We start from the raw sequence: 21,301 nt of genomic DNA, 5'->3' as shown, positions 1-21,301 counted from the left end.
GCTTGATCACAGGCTAGTTGAGCTCAGAGTACAGCCGGAAGTCGGGGAGATGGGAGTGATTGAACACTTTTCTCTGAAGGCACATTGAAGAGTGGGACCCGAGCTCTCAGCTCCTCCGTGCCGGAGACTGGGAGGCCACCATTTTCATTCCCGTCCTCTGGAACTCTAAGGACAGTGTTCAGGGAAAAAAAGCTCCCGAAAGGGAATCCTAGCGGATTCCTTAGCCTGGCTCCTGGTACGGATGGCGCAATTCCACCTTGGGCAAGGACACTTGAGAATCACTACAACAGACCACTCCCCGAGAAGATCAACAAGAAATCCAGCCAAGACCAAGTTCACTTACCAAGTGAACAGTGGAATTCCCGAAGAGGAGAATACAAAGTGTGGAATTCATGGCTTTCTTCCCATGATTCTTTAGTCTTGTAGTTAATTAATTTTTTTTTAAATTTTTTTCTTCTGCTATATTTTTTTAACTTTTACCCTTTCCTCTTTTGACATTTTTTAACTAGTTTATCTTAACAATACCTTTCATAAAAAAATAATAACAATGTTTTTTGAATCTTCATTATTATAGTCATATTTTATTCTTCATTGTATCGAAATTTATTTTTTGTATAGACATAGGGTTTTTTCTTCAAAGAAATTTGGGGTACAACTTCTTTTAATAGATCAAACTATACCCTAAATCTAGCTCTGGCCTTGTTCTAGGCTCCAGTCTAAGCAAATTCTCTCACTTTCTTTTTCTTTATTCTCCCAACCAACTTACTTCATCAACTCTTTTTTTAGAAATTAAAAAAAAATTTTTTCATCTTTATAGGCATATTCCATCCCATCATTGTGTTTACCCTTATATATATTTTTCATTCTTTAAATTTTGGGAGGTAGTTTCTTCTAAGAGACCAAAATACTCCCAAAATTAAGTGGGTGACCCTGTTCTAGTAACCAGTCTAATATATATGTATACATTTTTTTTATATTTTTCCTTAGTTGTTTTCTTTTTCTAATTTTTTTTCTGAACTTCTTTTTATCCCCTTTCTACCCCCCATGATTTGGGTTCTCTTCTGATTTGGTTAAAGCCCATTTTCCTGGGGTCTTTGCCACCTTTTTAGTATTTCATTTGCTCCTTTATATATTCTTATTGGACAAAATGACAAGGTGGAAAAACTCACCACAAAAAAAAGAACAAGAGTCAGTACTGAAGGCTAGGAACCTAATCAATACGGACATTGGTAATATGTCAGATCTAGAGTTCAGAATGACAATTCTCAAGGTTCTAGCTGGGCTCAAAAAAGACATGGAAGATATTAGAGAAACCCTCTCTGGAGAGATAAAAGCCCTTTCTGGAGAAATACAAGAACTAAAATCTAACCAAGTTCAAATCAAAAAAGCTATTAATGAGGTGCCATAAAAAATGGAGACTTTTACTGCCAGAATATATGAGACAGAAGAAAGAATTAGTGATATAGAAGACCAAATGACAGAGAAAAAAGAAGCTGAGCAAAAGAAGGACAAATAGCTACTGGATCACGAGGAGCGAATTCGAGAGATAAGTGATACCATAAGACAAAACAACATTTTCTCCTCCAGAAGAGGAGAAAGAGAGAGGGGAGCAGAAGGTATATTGGAAAGAATTATTGTAGAGAATTTCCCTAAATTGGCAAAGGGAACAAGCATCAAAATCCAGGAGACACAGAGAACTCCCCTCAAAATCAATAAGAATAGGTCCACACCCCGTTACCTAATAGTAAATTTAGCAACAAAGAGAAAATCCTGAAGGCAGCCCGGGAAAAGAATTCTGTAACATACAATGGTAAAAATATTAGATCGGCAGCAGACTTATCCACAGAGACCTGGCCGGCAAGAAAGAACTGGCATGATATATTCAGAGCACTAAACGAGAAAAACATGCAGCCAAGAATACTATATCCAGCTAGGCTATCATTGAAAATAGAAGGGGAAATAAAAAGATTCCAGGACAAACAAAAATGGAAAGAATTTGCAAACACCAAACCAGCTCTACAGGAAATATTGAAAGGGGCCTCTAAGCAAAGAGAGACCCTAAAAGTAGTAGATGTCACCTTACAGGTAACACAATGGCATTAAATTCATATCTCTCAATAGTTACTCTGAATGTAAATGGGCTAAATGCCCCAATCAAAAGACACAGGGTATCAGAATGGATTAAAAAAACAAAACCCATCAATATGCTGTCTACAAGAAACTCATTTTAGACCCAAAGACACGTCCACATTTAAAGTGAGGGCGTGGAAAACAATTTACCATGCTAATGGACATCAGAAGAAAGCTGGGGTGGCAATCCTCATATCAGATCAATTAGATTTTAAGCCAAAGACCATAATAAGAGGTGAGGAGGGACACTATATTATACTCAAAGGGTCTGTCCAACAAGAAGTTCTAACAATTTTAAATATCTATGCCCCTAACATGAAAGCAGTCAACTATATAAATCAATTAATAACAAAATCAAAGAAACACATCAGCAATAATACAATAATAGTAGGGGACTTTAACACTCCCCTCACTGAAATGGACAGATCATCCAAGCAAGATCAACAAGGAAATAAAGGCCTTAAATGACACATTGGACTAGATGGACATCATAGATACATTCAGAACATATCATCCCAAAACAACAGAATACACATTCTTCTCTAGTACAGATGGAACATTCTCCAAAAGAGATCACATCCTGGGTCCTAAATCAGGTCTCAACAGTATCAAAAGGTTGGGATATTTTCAATATCCCTGCATATTTTCAAACTGCAATGCTCTGAAGCTAGAACTCAACCACAAGAGGAAATTTGGAAAGAACCAAATACATGGAGACTAAACAGCATCCTTCTAAAGAATGAATGAGTCAACCAGGAAATTAAAGAAGAATCGAAAAATTAATGGAAACAAATGATAATGAAAATACAATGGTTCCAAATCTTTGGGACACAGCAAAGGCAGTCCTGAGAGGAAAATATATAGCGGTTCAAGCCTTTCTCAAGAAACAAGAAAGGTCAGGTACACAACCTAACCCTACACCTAAAGGAGCTGGAGAAAGAACAAGAAAGAAAGCCTAAACCCAGCAGGAGAAGAGAAATTATAAAGGTCAGAGCAGAAATCAATGAAATAGAAACAAACAAACAAAAAACAATAGAACAAAATCAACGAAACTAGGAGCTGGTTCATTGAAAGAATTAATAAGATTGATAAACCCCTGGCCAGACTTATCAAAAAGAAAAGAGAAAGGACCCAAATCAATAAATTCACAAATTAAAGAGATCACAACTAACACCAAAGAAATACAGACAATTATGAGAACATACTATGAGCAACTCTATGCCAACAAATTTGACAATCTGGAAGAAATGGGTGCATTCCTAGAGATATATAAACTACCACAAATGAACCAGGAAGAAATAGAAAACCTGAACAGATCCATAACCAGTAAGGAGATTGAAACTGTCATCAATAATCTCCAAATGAACAAAAGCCCAGGGCCAGATGGCTTCCCAGGGGAATTCTAACAAACATTTAAAGGAGAACTAATTCCTATTCTCCTGAAACTGTTCCAAAAAAATTGAAATGGAAGGAGAATTTCCAAACTCATTTTATGAGGCCAGCATCACCTTGATCCCAAAACCAGACAAGGATCCCAACAAAAAAGAGAACTATAGGGGTGTCTGGGTGGCTCAGTGGGTTAAAGCCTCTGCCTTCAGCTCAGGTCATGGACCCAGGGTTCTGGGATCGAGCCCCACATCAGGCTCCCTGCTCAGCGAGGTGCCTGCTTCCCTCGCCCACCTCTCTGCCTGCCTCCCTTCCTACTAATGATCTCTGTCTGTCAAACAAATAAAAATCTTAAAAAAAAAAGAGAGAGATAACTATAGACCAATATCCTTGATGAACACAGATGCGAAAATTCTCACCAAAATACTAGCCAATAGGATTCAACAGTACATTAAAAGGATTATTCACCACGACCAAGTGGGATTTATTCCAGGGCTGCAAGGTTGGTTCAACATCCGCAAATCAATCAATGTGATACAACACATAAATAAAAGAAAGAACAAGAACCATATGATACTCTCAATAGATGCTGAAAAAGCATTTGACAAAGGACAGCATCCCTTCCTGATCAAAACCCTTCAAAGTGTAGGGATAGAGGGCACATACCTCAATATCATCAAAGCCATCTATGAAAAACCCACCGCAAATATCATTCTCAATGGGGAAAAACTGAAAGCTTTTCTGCTAAGGTCAGGAGCATGGCAGGGATGTCCATTATCACCACTGCTATTCAACATAGTACTAGAAGTCCTAGCCTCAGCAATCAGACAACAAAAGGAAATTAAAGGCATCCAAATAGGCAAAGAAGAAGTCAAACTATCACTCTTTGCAGATGATATGATACTATATGTGGAAAACCCAAAAGACTCCACTCCAAAACTGCTAGAACTTGCACAGGAATTCAGTAAAGTGTCAGTTGCATTTCTGTACATCAACAACAAGACAGAAGAAAGAGAAATTAAGGTGTCAATCCCATTTACAATTGCACCCAAAATGATAAGATACCTAGAAATAAACCTAACCAAAGAGACAAAAAATCTATACTCAGAAAACTATAAAGTACTCATGAAAGAAATTGAGGAAGACACAAAGAAATGGAAAAATGTTCCATGCTCCTGGATGGGAAGAACAAATATTGTGAAAATGTCTATGCTACCTAAAGCACTCTACACATTTAATGCAATTCCTATCAAAATACCATCCATGTTTTTCAAAGAAATGGAACAAATAATCCTAAAATTTATATGGAACCAGAAAAGACCTCGAATAGCCTAAGGAATATTGAAAAAGAAAGCCAAAATTGGTGGCATCACAATTCCGGACTTCAAACTGTATTGCAAAGCTGTTATCATCAAGACAGTATGGTACTGGCAAAAAACAGACACATAGATCAATGGAATAGAATAGAGAGCCCAGAAATAGACCCTCAACTCTATGGTCAACTAATCTTCGACAAAGCAGGAAAGAATGTCCAATGGAAAAATGACAGCCTCTTCAATAAATGGTGTTGGGAAAATTGGACAGCCACATGCAGAAAAATGGAATTGGGCCATTTCTTTACACCACACATGAAAATGGACTCAAAATGGTTGAAGGACCTCAATGTGAGAGAGGAATCCATCCAAATCCTTGAGAAGAACACAGGCAGCAACCTCTTCGACCTCAACCGCAGCAACGTCTTCCTAGGAACATCACCAAAGGCAAGGGAAGCAAGGGCAAAAATGAACTACTGGGATTTCATCAAGATCAAAAGCTTTTGCACAGCAAAGGAAACTGTTAACAAAACCAAAAGACAACTGACAGAATGGGAGAAGATATTTGCAAACAACATATCAGATAAAGGGCTAGTATCCAAAATCTAAAAAGAACTTCTCAAACTCAACACCCAAAGAACAAATAATCCAATCAAGAAATGGGCAGAGGACATGAACAGACATTTCTGCAAAGAAGACATCCAGATGGCCAACAGACACATGAAAAAATGTTCCACATCACTCGGCATCAGGGAAATACAAATCAAAACCACAATGAGATATCACCTCACACCAGTCAGAATGTCTCAAATCAACAAGTCAGGAAATGACAGATGCTGGCGAGGATGTGGAGAAAGGGGAACCCTCCTACACTGTTGGTGGGAATGCAAGCTGGTGCAACCACTCTGGAAAACAGCACGGAGGTTCCTCAAAATGTAGAAAATAGAGCTACCCTATGACCCAGCAATTGCACTACTGGGTATTTACCCTAAAGATACAAACGTAGTGATCCAAAGGGGCATGCGCTCTTGAATGTTTATAGCAGCAATGTCCACAATAGCCAAACTATGGAAAGAACCTAGGTGTGCCTCAACAGATTAATGGATAAAGAAGAAGTGGTATATATATACAATCGAATACTATGCAGCCATCAAAAGAAATGAAATCTTGCTATTTGCGATGACGTGGATGGAACTGAAGGTATTATGCTTAGCGAAATCAGTGAATTGGAAAAAGACAACTATCGTATGATCTCCCTGATATGAAGAAGTAGAGATGCAATGTGGGGGGTTTGGGAGGTAGGATAAGAATAAGTGAAACAAGATGGGATCGGGAGGGAGACAAAACTTAAGAGACTCTTAATCTCACAAAACAAACTGAGTGTTGCCTGGGAGAGGGGGCAGGGAGAGGGTTATGGGGTTATGGACATTGGGGAGGGTATGTGCTATGGTGAGTGCCGTGAAGTTTGTAAACCTGGCTATTCATAGACCTGTACCCCTGGGGCTAAAAATACATTATATGTTAATTTTAAAAAAATAAATTAAAAAAAAACTTTAAATACAATCATTTTTTGAAAAAAGTTATAAAACCTAATTCAAACTGTCAGATAATCTTAATATAATTTATATTTGGTTGTGTGTGTATGTGATCAAAGATATACATATATTTGTTAATATTTCATATAATCAAAATGTCAGGTTTAGAGAACACCACATATATAAATTGATATAACCACCTACAGTATGTTTGCATTTCTACAACCTCTTGGCAAATAATATCTAAAGCAATAATGAAATTGGGCCCTAGGCATTCTCACTCAAAATGGAAAAATATTCTAGTGTTTTCTATGACACGCTCTTAGCAAACTACATAGAGCATTTCAGGTTGAGGTCTCAGGAATACAGGTGAAGAAACTCAGGAAATAAAGATCTACTCTTCTCCCATGCTACCACTCTTGTTGCCACCCTCACTGCAAGCTTCTTGGGAAAGGATAGCTCAGAAGATGAAGAAGATGGTGGTGGTTGTGCTCAGTTTGAAAACACTAAATGAGGGGAGAAAATGTTCTGAACCACAGGATTTTAGAACGAGAAGAGACCTTGAAATAATAAAACTTCACAGATAATGAACTCTATACTACAGGGGAGGAAATAAGACTCAAAGAGATTAAATGCCCACATCAATGTCACACAGCTGGTGCATTTTAGAATGCTCATTTAAATTCAGATAATTAGGAGTTTTTTCACTATATGAACCTGCATTCAGTTTCTGGAAGTGAAAATGGCATGAAAATCCATATGGGTGTCATGAAACATGATACAGTTTCTGTATACGGCAACTATGTATGCCTTTCTCACCACTCATGCCACTTATCATGAGTCAGCCTAGCACTACAAAAATTCCATAGGTCTGGAAGAAATAGGATTGTTGTCTTAGAGTTCATCTCTCCTACTTTATCTCCTTTATTCTCCCTCTTATTTGGCCACTTACCCATGATCAAATATATTATTTTCCTCCTGCCATCACTTTATTTCTTCAAAATTTCTTATTAGACTAATCAGTAATTCTCCCTCTTTTCACTTTTTATGTTTAACTTTATTTTTATGTATAATTTTTTTTATAATTTTCTTTACAAGTTTTATTCTTCTTAAAAGGCAGATGTTAGTTGGTACCAGGGAACTATGGAGTCTTCCTGGATGGCCTGGAAAAATAAAACTTGGTGTCTAGGTTTTTGGTTCCAGTGATACCTGAGCAGAGGTAACTACACTTGGCTGTCCATATTTCTTGCATGTATTTGTCCTCAACAGGCTTTTGCCTGCCTATAGATTTACTTATAATGGAATTTCTTGGCTCTCTTAAGCCCCTAACAGCTAGTGATCATGGTGAAAAAAAGCCCCAGAGGAGAGTAACACAAATCTAAGAATAATCCCTTATAAATTCCTAATATCATAGATTTATTGGCATCTTTGTGACTATAGTTTATCTCAAGAGAGAACAAAATCTGTACATGAAGCAAGCAAATTCAAGTCATAAAAGTATCCAAAAATTCACTTTCCAGATGGTTTGTATGAAATAGTGTTCCTTTCCTCTCCTGTATCATACACATTCTAGAATCTATTCATGTCCATGGAGTGAATATTTCATTTTCTGCAAGCTTCTAGCAAGGTTTCCTGTATCCATTTGTCAAAACCCATCAATAAGAATATAAGCATTTAAATGGAGTTTTAGCCTTTGTTCATTGTTCATTGTCTATGTTTTTTTTGTTGTTGTTTTGTTTTGTTTTGTTTTGTTTTGTTTGTTTGTTTGTTTTTTCTCCCTTAAGGCATTTCCTTCCTTTTTGGATAAATATGATGAAAATTCAAAGATGTGAAACCAATGAAAAAAGGCTACCTCTGAGTCTGTGCTTCATTACATGGAGACTATATTATTAGTATGTATATTAAATAAAGTAACAATAATTAGTTGTAGATACTATTAAAGATGTTTTAAAGCCCCTTTTAACAAGGCAAATATGCAAGAGTCCCCAGTGACAGGCAATGTTATAAATAGTAGAGGTTTTGCTAGCTTTTGGGTATTTCTTAAATTGTAGGCAATTGAAAATGCTTACACCCTCTCACTTTATTCATGTCTCTGGGGATGAAGCTCATTCTACTCTTAGTCTGTTACAATTTTATATGATACATTCTCTTTTAAGAATCAGCCCTCAAATTCTCATACCTTGGACATCAGTTAAAATAAATTTCTCATTGATCAGTTAAGTTCTCCCTCTTTCTGTTTTCATGTAAAAGCAAAGGTGTCTTTCACATATTTCACTGTACTTGAGAACACAATACACTTCAAACTTCCCCGTGTATACCTTTGTCATTGTTTCTCTATCATTATCAGAATCACTCCCAACAATCTGACACCTCCCTTTTGTTTTATGGAGAAATAACAGGCTCTCTCAAATGTATCAGTTCTCTATATAATACTAGGTGGCTAAAATTCTTGTTTCTATTTTCTTCAATTTTCTGCTACATTTCTTTTAAGGCTTAGCTTTCTTGGAAGCTTTAATTGGTCCATTTTTAATCCCTTTTGACATCATGTAATTACTCCTTCCCCTTGTAGGAAAAAACACCACACTCTTGTTGTTAAATATAAATTATTTTACTGCGGAACCTCTGTGAGCACTTCAAATTGACCTTTTGTGTTATATGTATAGCGTCAGCACTGCACAAAATGACCCCATGTAGTATTCTAATATTTTAAACACATTTTCTCCACTAACTGCACCAGATAATCTTTTGGTTAACTTACCTATCTCTCTAAAGTTCCTGCTATCTTTATTGCAACGACCTTAAGGCTATATTCACTTCTGGCCAATTAAGTTGTAAGTCAGAATTTATCACAAATAGTGGTGCAATTATAAGATGCAATGAAATTGCTCAGCAAAGAGAGATATCTGTATACATTTAGGTTTTGTTTATTTGCCAAAGAACAGGCAAAATTAGAACTGTAGTTGGCTCTACTCCTTCACCATCTCAAAAAAAAAAAAAGAAGATTCTATCTGGCATATTTACATTTGATTCACTTTCTAAAAATATGTGTTTCATCCTATATTATTTCATATACCTTCTGGAAGATTGACTCAAGGATTAAATTTTATTAGGCATAAAAAGTAAACTCACAGGTATATTATGCAACTATATTTAACCTTATAAAACATAAAACTTTGCTTGCCAATGGTATTTAAAATTGTCACACCTTCATTGATTGTACTGGCACTACCAAAAGCACCATTTTGAATGGCTAACTGCTTTCACATTTGAAGAATGAAACAGGCAATCTGTGTTGAGTTTGGTCATGAGATGTTCTCATTTACATTTTTAATCTGTGTGAGCTCTAGTCAACACAGGCAACAAAATGTCAACTCTCCACGAGAAGGCCAGAAACCTAAATGAATACAGGACAAATATGAAGAGGTTGAGCACATTTGCATTTCTCTATATTCAGAGAATAAAGAAAAACAAAACAAAACCCACAGCTGGGAGTGAGAACAAGTTGCAGCAGAAACGGAAGTATCAAATGCACTGTGACAGATAGATGTCTTCTAATATATATATATATATTTTTTTTTTAAAGAGCTCCTGAAAGTCTATGATTCCATGAAATGTTGCTTAATAGCAGTGAACTTTAGTACATGCTGTCATTTCAGCATATGATTCAAGAACATCTAAAAGCAATATATTTTTACTCTATATTTTACTCTAATATATTTACAATATATTTTATACTCTATATTTTTACTCTATATTATATTTTATTGTTTTATCACATGGAAGGACAGCCATTTCTTAGTATGGAGAATATCTGTGTATATATTTAATCTTTTGGATTGTTACAAATGTACTAAATTTGACTGATATACAGACTTGAAGATTATCATTTTAGAGTTAGATACTCGTTAAAGAGTGCATTCAAGGCTAAAGTATTTTAAAATTAAATAGACATTTAAAACTTTCAGTTATTTAAATTAATTATGAACCTTTTATAAGTTAGGTAACAAGTAATTCATTATATAAGACACAATTCATTCACTTATAAGGATAACACCAAACTTAACGACTATACTATGCAAATGATATTACAATTGGTGCATTATAAAATTGTACAATAGCCTAATAATAGCAAGTCCTTTAATTAGAAAAAAATGTGTTCTGCCATTTCTTCAAGAATTACTTTAAAGATATGATTTGGTTTTAGTAAATACTAAAGTGTATTTGGGGGTCACTCAAAAATATAATTGATTATCTTCTCTTTTATATTCCTCTTGATCACTTTTAAAACATGAAATATTCTTAAACTCCTGGATATTCTCCATTTAAAATACATTTATATTTATATATTGCATTCTAAGCCAATTTTTAATTTTTTAGATCTTCTATACTTTATAGAAATATATAAAATCTCTGCTTAATCTGAAACATGAAATGCAAGCTCCTTTAGTTACTTCATAATTGCTCAAAAATAGGCATTTACTGGGTACTCTAGGGCATATAAAAAGTCAATCTAAAAACTTACCCTTTAGAAAAGGAAAAGAGACCAATGCACATATAACTGGAATGAAATGTAAAATGTAAAAATTAACACTATAGACTGTGTAAATTCCCAAAGGAGGGCACTGACAAGAGATGTTTTGCACTGTGGTGTGAGGGAAAGACAGGAGAGTAAAGAAGGGATCTAGGAAGTGATTCCTCAGCTGAGTTTTAATAAAGAAGACTTTGATACACAGAAGTAAGATGGTTCAGACAGATTTCTACAATGTTTTTATTATTCAAGATGGTAGGGACATGGCTCAGTGAATGGTCCAGTGTCATAAGAAAGGACTGTGTATGTACAGAAGCCATGGGAGAAAAGGAGGACAGAAATTAGGCCAAAGAGGGAGGATTACCAAAAATGGTGAGATTTACCTGTTGATTTTGGGAGATCTGAGGATTTTGAATGGATAAATATAATTATAATTTTAGAACTTCAGAAACTATAACTTTAGAAACTTTAAATTGGCCTAAATTTTTAGTATTGACTAGAATAGGCTAAAAGGTGATTTGGTAACACATGGCCTAGTAGTTAAGAAGCCATGAAAGTCAACTTCGGGGCATATTAGTAAAATTTTAAAGAGGGGATATATCTAAAAGTTATGATAGCATTAATATCAGAAGAATGTGAATTTTTGAGAATATACAAAATACCATAGATAAGAAGAGGATTCCCAAGATAATAATCTTGAGGAAACTTTCAGGGAAAACAGAAAAGAGTCAATGAAGAAGAGAAGTTGTGTGAATTTTTTATAAGCCAGTTCATAGCCTCCCTCACCTTCATGAAGCATTCTTAACCATTATCATTAATAGAGAATTCATTTTGTGGTAAGTAAAAGATAAAAGTGCTAAGATAGGAAACAGACTGCTGAATTTCAAATCCACACTCAGCCATGGAAGTCACTGAAACTCTCTGAGCCTTTGTTTCCTCATCAGTAAAATAAGGACAACAATTATACCTTCACAAACTGGTTTATGCTACCTTTTACCTTCAGAGTTCCAAAGATATCTACTAACTTTAACGTTTTTGTGTGATTAAATTTTGTATAACCTCTGTATTTAGCTTGGTATTTGCAAAGAGGAATCTTCCACCCATGTCAAGAATGCTCCAGTTACTTCCTATTCATAGGACTATAGGCTGAAGATTAAATCAACCTAATAACTCCTTGCAAAATAGAGCACTAATGGGTTCAGTCATCCATCTGTTCAATTACACTATATTTACCAAGAACAATAATGTGTTGAAAAAGAACCAGAAGAGCTAAGATCTCTACTCATAAACCTTAGATCTTAGTTAGAGGAGAAAAAGCAATAAGCAAACAGACTGCCCCGAAAATAAAGAATGAAAAAGTCAGATGAGTGGTGATAGTGATGATCAAAGCAGTAGCCATCACTGTGGCCAGGAAAATCTGAGATGTGAAGGAAGAGCAAGAGCCAGGCCTCCATGGGAAGAATGTCCCAGGAAGATCATTGATGATTAGCTCCTTCTTCATACCTCAGTCATCTTAATTACATAGCGTGTCCCAAGTAATGTGTTTCTAAACCACTAATCATAATCAAGCTCTTTACCCACTTTTTGTCTGTTTTCTCATCTTAAAATTGGTCTAACTCAGTACATGCCTCTTAAGATTGCTGTAGGATTAAGAGTTAACATACATAAACTACATGGCATGTCATGATTTTGGTGTATTTATTAATGCCTTTGAAGTCTGTATATGATTTCTTTACACACATACTATGCGCTTATAAATTCACATATATTTACATATATGAACATTTGAATATCTACATATGTGCATATTTTCATATCTACACATAAGCATATAAGGATAACCATAGGAAGTTTTGAGCTGATGGGATAATACAGATTAAGAGATTTCCAATGTGACCACAAAGAAGAAATGTAGGAACTCATAAGACTACCTCTGCCACAGTACCTGCATATTTGCATATATGTAGATATATGTATCTATATACACACACAAATAGGGGTGTGTGTGTGTGTGTGTAGTTAAACAAATATATATATATATATATATATATATATATATATGTTGAAAGACACAAAGTTATCTTTATTTTAATGCCATTCTTGTTTGTTTTCCAAGATTTTATTGAGAATTTAAAAAGTGGCAATGTTGCAGGTAGTGTTACAACTTGCATAAAAAACAGAGTATGCCCACATTAGGATGCTGCATTAACAAAAAAAATCCTGAAAATTTCAGTAACTAATAAGATACAGTTGATTTCTTACACACAAAAACTGCAGTAGAATCAGGCAGTCCTCCTCCACATTGGTAGCTAAATCACTAGAAACAAGGGCTTCCAAAGACACCCCAACAAATGAAAAGAAGTCTTGGGAATAATGGCAAGTAAAAAGGACAGACTGAAAAAGGGCTGGTCTCACACCCTTGACAGTACACAGTGACATGGCCCAACTTACCTGCAAGGGGGATGGGATGAGAGAGATTTAGATATTTCCAAGGTGTCCAGGAAGAGGAGAAGTAGGAACTTATAATATTGCCTCTTGCACAGTATCTAGCAGAGTATGCTGGATATTTTAATCCATACAGTAAAAATTTATAGTTGTCACAGTGGAACATAATACTTCCATAACATTTGCTTTAACAGACAAAATAATGACCCATAAATCTGACATATTTGGATTCAGCTCTATCTTTCTAGATTATAGAGCAAAAATATTTTATTTATTTGGCACAAAGCTTCTTCTCAACACCGATTTCTTCTTATTTCTATTATTGTTCAGATAGATTAAAAGAAAGTATACTTATATTCATTATAAGCTATAATAACTGCAACAGTATAAAAACATGTTATTACTGCCATTCAATATGTAATATTTGTAAAATATATTTATATACAAGCACATAGACATGTACATACACACACTAACATACATTATTTTATAGTAACTCCTAAATTAGAAGCTGCTTTTTAACTTATTTTGAATACTTTCACAAATCTCCAACCAGATAGTAAAATCTTTCAGGGTATATGGAGACATAAGAGATTGGGAATGCTAAACACATGGTCAGCTCTCAATAAATATTTGTTGAATGAATAAACAGGGTTAGCTGGTAGAGGTTTCATGCCAGGCTGAGGAATTTGGCTTTTATCCTATAAGGATAACCACAGGATGTTTTTGAGCTGAGAAATGGCATGATGAAAACAGTAATTTAGAAATGTTACTATGTCACTGGATACAGAAATGATGAGAGAGGAAAGGCTGGAGAGGAAACTAATCAAGAAACTATTGCAGTAATTCAATATATGAGTCTGGGCTTACCTAGTGGCAATAGAAGGAGAAATAAGGAACAAATGCTAGAAACATTTTAAATAAAATTTGGTGAATTATTGAATGTTGAATTATTGACCATACAGGAGGGAGAGAAAAACATTATTTCATGATACTGAACTTAGGAGCAAGGAAGAAAGTGACACTGTCGATGGAGAAAAGGCCACGTAAGTGGGATAATTTGAAGGGATCACACACACTTGTTTGTCAATTTCAGAGGTGCCTTATAACTGCCAGTAATTCTTCTGTATGATAGTTGTGTGAAAGAGTGCATGCACGTTACTCATGTTGAATTAGAATTATTTTATTGTAAGATACTCTCATTTAAAGAATATTACATTTCATTTTGGGGGTTGGAATAACATTTTAAATATTAATTTAGGTGATGGGGTAAACAAAATGCTATCAATACAAATGCTACAAAACAGCTTCATTCATGTAAATAAGTATCATTTTCACTTCTAAATAACAAGTGATTAAGTTAGAAGGGAAATTTTTCAAAGGATATATTGTAAAATATGCCACATTGATTTTGTTGTAATTAACCCAAGCAAAACCACTGTGTGGTTAAAATTGTCCATAAGTTCTTGATTTTATTTATAGGAATAACATTTAACCTGTGCTAACTCATAAATTAAGTAATGGAATTTTGTTTATCAAATTGCTTTGTTTTGAACTAAATTCAATATAGAAAATCTGTCATCCAATAAAATATCTCAATTCAATTTTCAGTCAAATAAGTGAGTTCCCACCACATATAGAGAAATTCACTGCCTAAATAGTTCTTTGTTGCTTTAATAACTATTAAAAGTGTCTATAAGAACTACTATGGAGCCTATCCTTCCTTCCTCATAAAATATGAAGAGAGATGAAAGATGTGTATAAAGAAAACAACATTTCTAGGATTCAGGCTTGCCCTGCACTAATCTTCTTTCTGGAGTAAATTCCTTTGGTTCAGGCCAAAATACCTTTATTTCCAGTGGTATAAACTGGAAATTCCTATAGTTCTATTTGAAGGCTTACTATTTTCTCAGTATTTTCTATTTATACAGAGTACCTATTATCTAATAAAAGAGGTGATTATAAGGGAAACCAAATGTCAGTTTATGTGCTTTTTCTACTCAAGACTAGGGATACAAGAAGAAAGATATACAAATTTGTCAAACACCAATTTAACAAGTACTTTGCATGGAAGATCAGACTGAGTCCTCACTAACTTTATGAAATTAGTCCTAATTTTATTTTCTCCATTTTACAGAAGGAGGAACTGAGGTTTTAAAATTAAAGTCATATAACTTCTTTAGGGGCACCTGGCTGGCTTAGTCAGTTAAGTGACAGACTATTGATTTTGGCTCAGGTCATGATCTTGGCATCAGGAGATCAAGCCCAGTGTCAGGCTCCATGCTTAGAGCGAGTCAGCTTATCCTTCACCTTCTGCTCCTCTCCCTATTCATTCTCTCTCTCTCTCTCTCTCAAATAAATAAAATCTTTAAAAATGAAGCCATATAACTTCTTACCAAATCAAAATTACTCTTGTTTTAAGATATACTATTATTTTATACATCAAAATAATAAAGGAGAAAGAGAAAAAAAATTGTTAATTAGAAGACACCATTTTTTACCCAAAGGATACCAAAACACTGAATTAAAGGGGCACATGCACATTTATGTTTATAGCAGCATTATCAACAATAGCCAAACTATGGAAAGAGCCCAAATGTCCATCGACTGATGAATGGATAAAGAAGATGTGGTATAGGGGGTTGGGGTTATGGACATTGGGGAGGGTATGTGCTATGGTGAGTACTGTGAAGTGTGTAAATCTGGTATTTCACATACCTATACCCCTGGGGATAAAAATATATGTTTATAAAAAATAAAAGATTATTTAAAAAAAAGAAGATGTGGTATATAAATACAATGGAATGTTAATCAGCCATCAAAAAGAATGAAATCTTGCCATTTGCAATGACATGGATGGAGCTAGAGTATATAATGCTAAATGAAATAAATCTGTCAGAGAAAGACAAACACCATATGATTTCACTCATATGTGGAATTTAACAAATAAATAGATAAACGCAGGAGAAGGTGGCAAAAAAAAAGGAGAAGGAGGCAAACTGTAAGAGACCCTTAACTATAGAGAACAAACTGAGGGTTAGAAACTTTAAATAGGGAAAAAAAAGACACCAGTTAAAGAAGCATAACTACCTCAGAAAAAATAAAAGGTGATCACATGTGAGAGTGATATCAGCAAGATAGCAGACTAGGAAGCAGTTTTCCTTCCTCAAAAAAGACACCAAATTTACAATAATTATAGACTAGGATAACTCATAAGAACTTTAGAGGCCAGCTAAGAAAATACAGCACCCATGCTATTATAAAACCAACTTGGGATTCCAGCAAACGGATAAGAAAATTCAAAGCATTTGGCACACCTCTTGGGCTCCTTTCTCTATGTGGCATAGTGTAAAGCAACTGGGAAGAAATCTCTCACACCCAGATTCCTCCCTCAAAATGGTAACAAAAGAATGACCAATGCTCTGGCTTGTTTGGGGCTGCCCAAGAGAAAAGTGTCTGTCTTGCTTGACTCAAAATGTTTACAGAATTATTGTCAGAGCCTCACAGCCCACTGCATCTTGTTTTATACATATATATTATAGGCTTTTGTTATTTTATTTATTGTTACAATGTTTTTTTCTTAAATTTTTAATTTTTTTTAATTTTTTATTTTTTATAAACTCAATCTCACAATGTTTTTTTAAAATGATTACAACACTAAGTTTCTTTTATTAATCATTTTACTTCCTCAAGTTTGTTTCATTATTCACCTAAGGCCTATTCTGCCATGTCCTGTCTGTCTTGAGTAGAGATAAGTAACAGGAATCTGAGGGCTTTACCCCAACAATCCCAGCCTGGTGGTCCCCACACCAGGCCCAGAATGAAGGAAAACTGGGAAATTAGCTTCATCTTCATGACATCACCATATTAGGCCAATCACAAATGCTTCTTTTCTACCACAATAAGAATTAGACACATTGAGTTAATGTGAAGGCTGGGCTTCTCATCTGATCCTGAAAGCTTCACAAGGCTTTATTTTCAACCAAGAATAAATGTGTTTGGCCAAATTATCTTTCAGAGATGAAGGAGAAATTAAATCATTCCCAAATAAACAAAAGCAAAGGGAGTTCATTACCACTACACTTGCTCTACAAAAATACCCAAGTAGTCCTTTGAGTTGAAATGAAAGGACAGTAGACAGCAACATAAAGCCATATGAAGATATAAAATTCCCCAGTAGAGGGAAATACATAAACAAATATAGTAACTAGTATGATTACAATCTCAGTGCACAGAATTTAAATAATAAAAACATTTTTTAAAAATCTATAAATCTACATGAACAGGTATACAATATATAAAGGTATTATTTGTGATATAAATAAAATTAAGTGGGGGAGAGTAGAACTGTAAAACAGTGGAGTTTTTATGTAAATGAAGTTAATTTGTTATTAGTTTAAAATAGAATGCTATAACTTTAAGATTGTATGTATTTGCAATGTTTACCACAAAGAAAGTATTTATTGAACATACACAGAAGGGAATGAGAAGGAAAAAACATCACTACGCCCCCACAAAAAGTCAATGAAACGCCAAAAAAAGCAGTAAAAATGGACAAAAAGCTACAAGATGTACAGGAACAATGAACAAAATGGCAATAAGAAGTTGATCTCTACCAATAATTACTTTACATGTAAATGGATTAAACTTCATAATTAAGAGAAATGGACTGACTGAGTTGGTAAAACAAAACAACAAAACACAATTATATGCTCGCAAAAGAGATTAATTTTAGATCCAAAAACACACATAGGCTAAAAGTGAAAGGGTAGAAAAAGATATCCCATACAAATGATAACCAAAAGAAAGGAGGGAGTTGCTATACTAATAACAGACAACACAGACTTTAACATAAAAAAATGTTATAAAAGACAAAGAACAGCATTATATAATGATAAAAGGAGCAAGTCTCCAGGAAGATATAACAATTATAGATATTTTTACGCCAAACCTCAGAGTTCCAAAGTATAGGAATCAAACTCTGACAGAAGTGAATGGAGAAAGACACCAATATAAGAATAGTAGGAGCCAGTAATACCCTTATTTTAATAATGCATAGAACAAGTTGATAGTTCAGTAAAGAAATAGATAACTTAAAGAACACTATATATCAGTTGGTCCTAAGAGACATATACAGAACATACTATTCAACAAAACCAGAATATAAAATCTTCTTAGTAAACATGGAACTTCTTGAGGATAGACCACATATTAGGCCTTAAGTCTTAACCAATTCTGGAAAAAAAAATAAAAGTATCTCCTCTGATGACAGTGAAAAGAAAAACAAAATCAATAGCACAGGAAAAACTGGGTGAATGAAAAATTCAGAAATTACAAAAATACAGAAATTATAAAATGCCTTGAGACAAACAACAATAAAAGCACAAAATACCAAAACTATGAGATGCAGCAAAAGCAGTGCTAAGAAGGAAGTTTATAGCTATAATTGTATACATCAAAAAAGAAAATAATATGTAATAAATCAACAACCTAACATTATATACCAAGAAATTGCAGAAAGAAAAAAAGGTAACCCTGTTTAAAACCTAGTTTAAAGCTAGTAGAAAGAAGGAAATAATAAAGATTAGATATAAGCAAAGAGGAAAATAGAAAAAAAATCAACAAATTTGTTTTCATATTAAAAAATCATTTTAAAAAATCAATTAACTAGGGCAAGTGGGAGGCTCAGTGGGTTAAAGCATCTGCCTTCAGCTCAGGTCATGATCCCAGGGTCCTGGGATCAAGCCTCCCATTAGCCTCTCTGCTAAGTGGGGAGCCGGCTTCCCTTCCTCTCTCTCTCTGCCTGCCTCTCTGCCTACTTGTGATCTCTGTCTGTCAAATAAATAAATAAAAATCTTTTTAAAAAAAATAAATAAATAATAAAAATCAATTAAGTGACACAGTCTTAGCTAGATTAGCAACAACAAAAGACAAAAAACTAAAATAAAAAATAAAAGAGGGAACATTACATATAATGTAACAGAAATAAAAATGATTATGATTGTTCAATCTTAAACCAACAAGTTGGATAACCTAAAAGAAATGAATAGATTCCTTGAAGCACATACAAGACTGATTCATGAACAAATAGAAAATTTGAACAAAACAGTAATAAGTGAGGAGACTGAATCAATAATCAAAAAAAACACACAACAGAGAGGAGTCAAGATGGCGGAGAAGTAGCAGGCTGAAACTACATCAGGTAGCAGAAGATCAACTAGATAGTTTATCTAAAGATTGCAAACACCTACAAATGCAGCGGGAGATTGAAGAGAAGAACAACAGTGATTCTAGAAACAGAAAATCAACCACTTTCCAAAAGGTAGGACTGGCGGAGAAGTGAATCCAAAGCGATGGGAAGATAGACCATGTGGGGGGTGGGGCTGACTCCCAGCAAGCAGTGGAGCAATGGCGCACTAAATCAGGACTTTTAAAAGTCTGTTCCACTGAGGGACATCTCTCCAGAGTCTAAACCGGGGTGAAGCCCACGCAGGATCAGCGTGGCCTCAGGTCCCGCAGGGTCACAGAAGGAGCGGGGGTGTCTGAGTGTTGCAGAGCTTACAGGTATTAGAAAGGGGAAGCTGGCTACAGAGACAGAGCCAAGGAGTGAGCTTTCAGCTCGGGTTTACCTTGACCCAGTCACAGGCTCGGTGATCCCAGAGCACAGCTGGAGGCAGGGAGACAGGAGTAATTGGGCGCTATTCTCTGAGGGCACACTGAGGAATGGGGCCCCAAGCTCTCGACTCCCCTGAGTCAGAAACTGGGAGGCCGCCTTTTCATTCCCGTCCTCCGGAACTCTACAGAAAGCATTCAGGGAACAAAAGCTCCTGAAAGCTAACCTGAGCTGATTACTCAGCCAGGCCCCTGGTAAGGGTGATGTAATTCTGCCTGGAGCAAAGACACTTGAGAATCACTACAACAGGCCCCTCCTGCAAAACATCAACAAGACATCCAGCCAGGACCAAGTTCACCTACCAAGGAGTGCAGGTTCAATACCAAGGAGAGCAGAGGAATTCCAGAGGAGAAGAAAGCAAAGCATGGAACTCATGGCTTTCTCCCCGTGATTCTTTAGTCCTGCAGTTAACTTAATTTTTTTTCAATTTTTTTTCTTCTTCCGCTAAATTTTTTTTTAATTTTACCCTTTTCTTTTTAACGTTTTTAAACTAATTTATCTAATATATATTTTTTTCTTTTTTATATTTTTTCTTTATTCATTTTCTTTTTTTAATTGTTTCTTTTTTTTTTTCTGAACCTCTTTTTATCCCCTTTCTCCCCCCTCCCCATTATTTGATTATCTGATTTGGTCAAAGCGTATTTTCCTGGAGTCTTTGCACCCTTTTAGTATTTTACTTGCTCCTTCATATACTCTTATCTGGACAAAATGATAAGGTGGAAAAATTCAGCACAAAAAAAAAGAACAAGGGGCAGGACCGAAGGCTAGGGACATAGTCAATACAGACATTGGTACTATGTCAGATCTAGAGTTCAGAATGACAATTCTCAAGGTTCTAGCCAGGCTCGAAAAAGGCATGGAAGATATTAGAGAAACCATCTCGGGAGATATAAAAGCCCTTTCTGGAGAAATAGAAGAACTAAAATCAAACCAAGTTGAAATTAAAAAAGCTATTAATGAGGTGCAATAAAATATGGAGGCTCTCACTGCTAGGATAAATGAGACAGAAGAAAGAATTAGCGATATAGAAGACCAAATGACAGAGAAAAAAGAAGCTGAGCAAAAGAGGGACAAACAGCTACTGGACTATGAGGAAAGAATTCAAGAGATAAGTGACACCATAAGATGAAACAACATTAGAATAATTGGGATTCCAGAAGAAGAAGAAAGAGAGAGGGGAGCAGAAGGTATATTGGAGAGAATTATTGGAGAGAATTTCCCTAATACGGCAAAGGGAACAAGCATCAAAATCCAGGAGGTACAGAGAACCCCTCTCAAAATCAACAAGACT

The 21,301-nt window shown here is 35.2% G+C and overlaps 1 long non-coding RNA gene across 1 annotated transcript; it reads right to left on the bottom strand.

Annotated features, from left to right (window-relative positions):
• Positions 1 to 1,039: 1,039 nt before the first annotated feature.
• On the bottom strand, positions 1,040 to 20,739 carry LOC116574597. The gene is made up of 2 exons (XR_004279387.1): positions 20,672 to 20,739; positions 1,040 to 1,101 (listed from the first exon to the last, which is right to left on the bottom strand). It is a non-coding gene; the product is annotated as an uncharacterized LOC116574597 (long non-coding RNA).
• Positions 20,740 to 21,301: the final 562 nt, after the last annotated feature.

This window comes from Mustela erminea, chromosome 15, assembly GCF_009829155.1.
Source record: "Mustela erminea isolate mMusErm1 chromosome 15, mMusErm1.Pri, whole genome shotgun sequence".
In the NCBI taxonomy this organism is placed as follows: domain Eukaryota; kingdom Metazoa; phylum Chordata; class Mammalia; order Carnivora; family Mustelidae; genus Mustela; species Mustela erminea.
The sequence above is the reverse complement of the archived record's forward strand: the minus strand, read 5'-3'. Positions and strand labels throughout refer to the sequence as shown.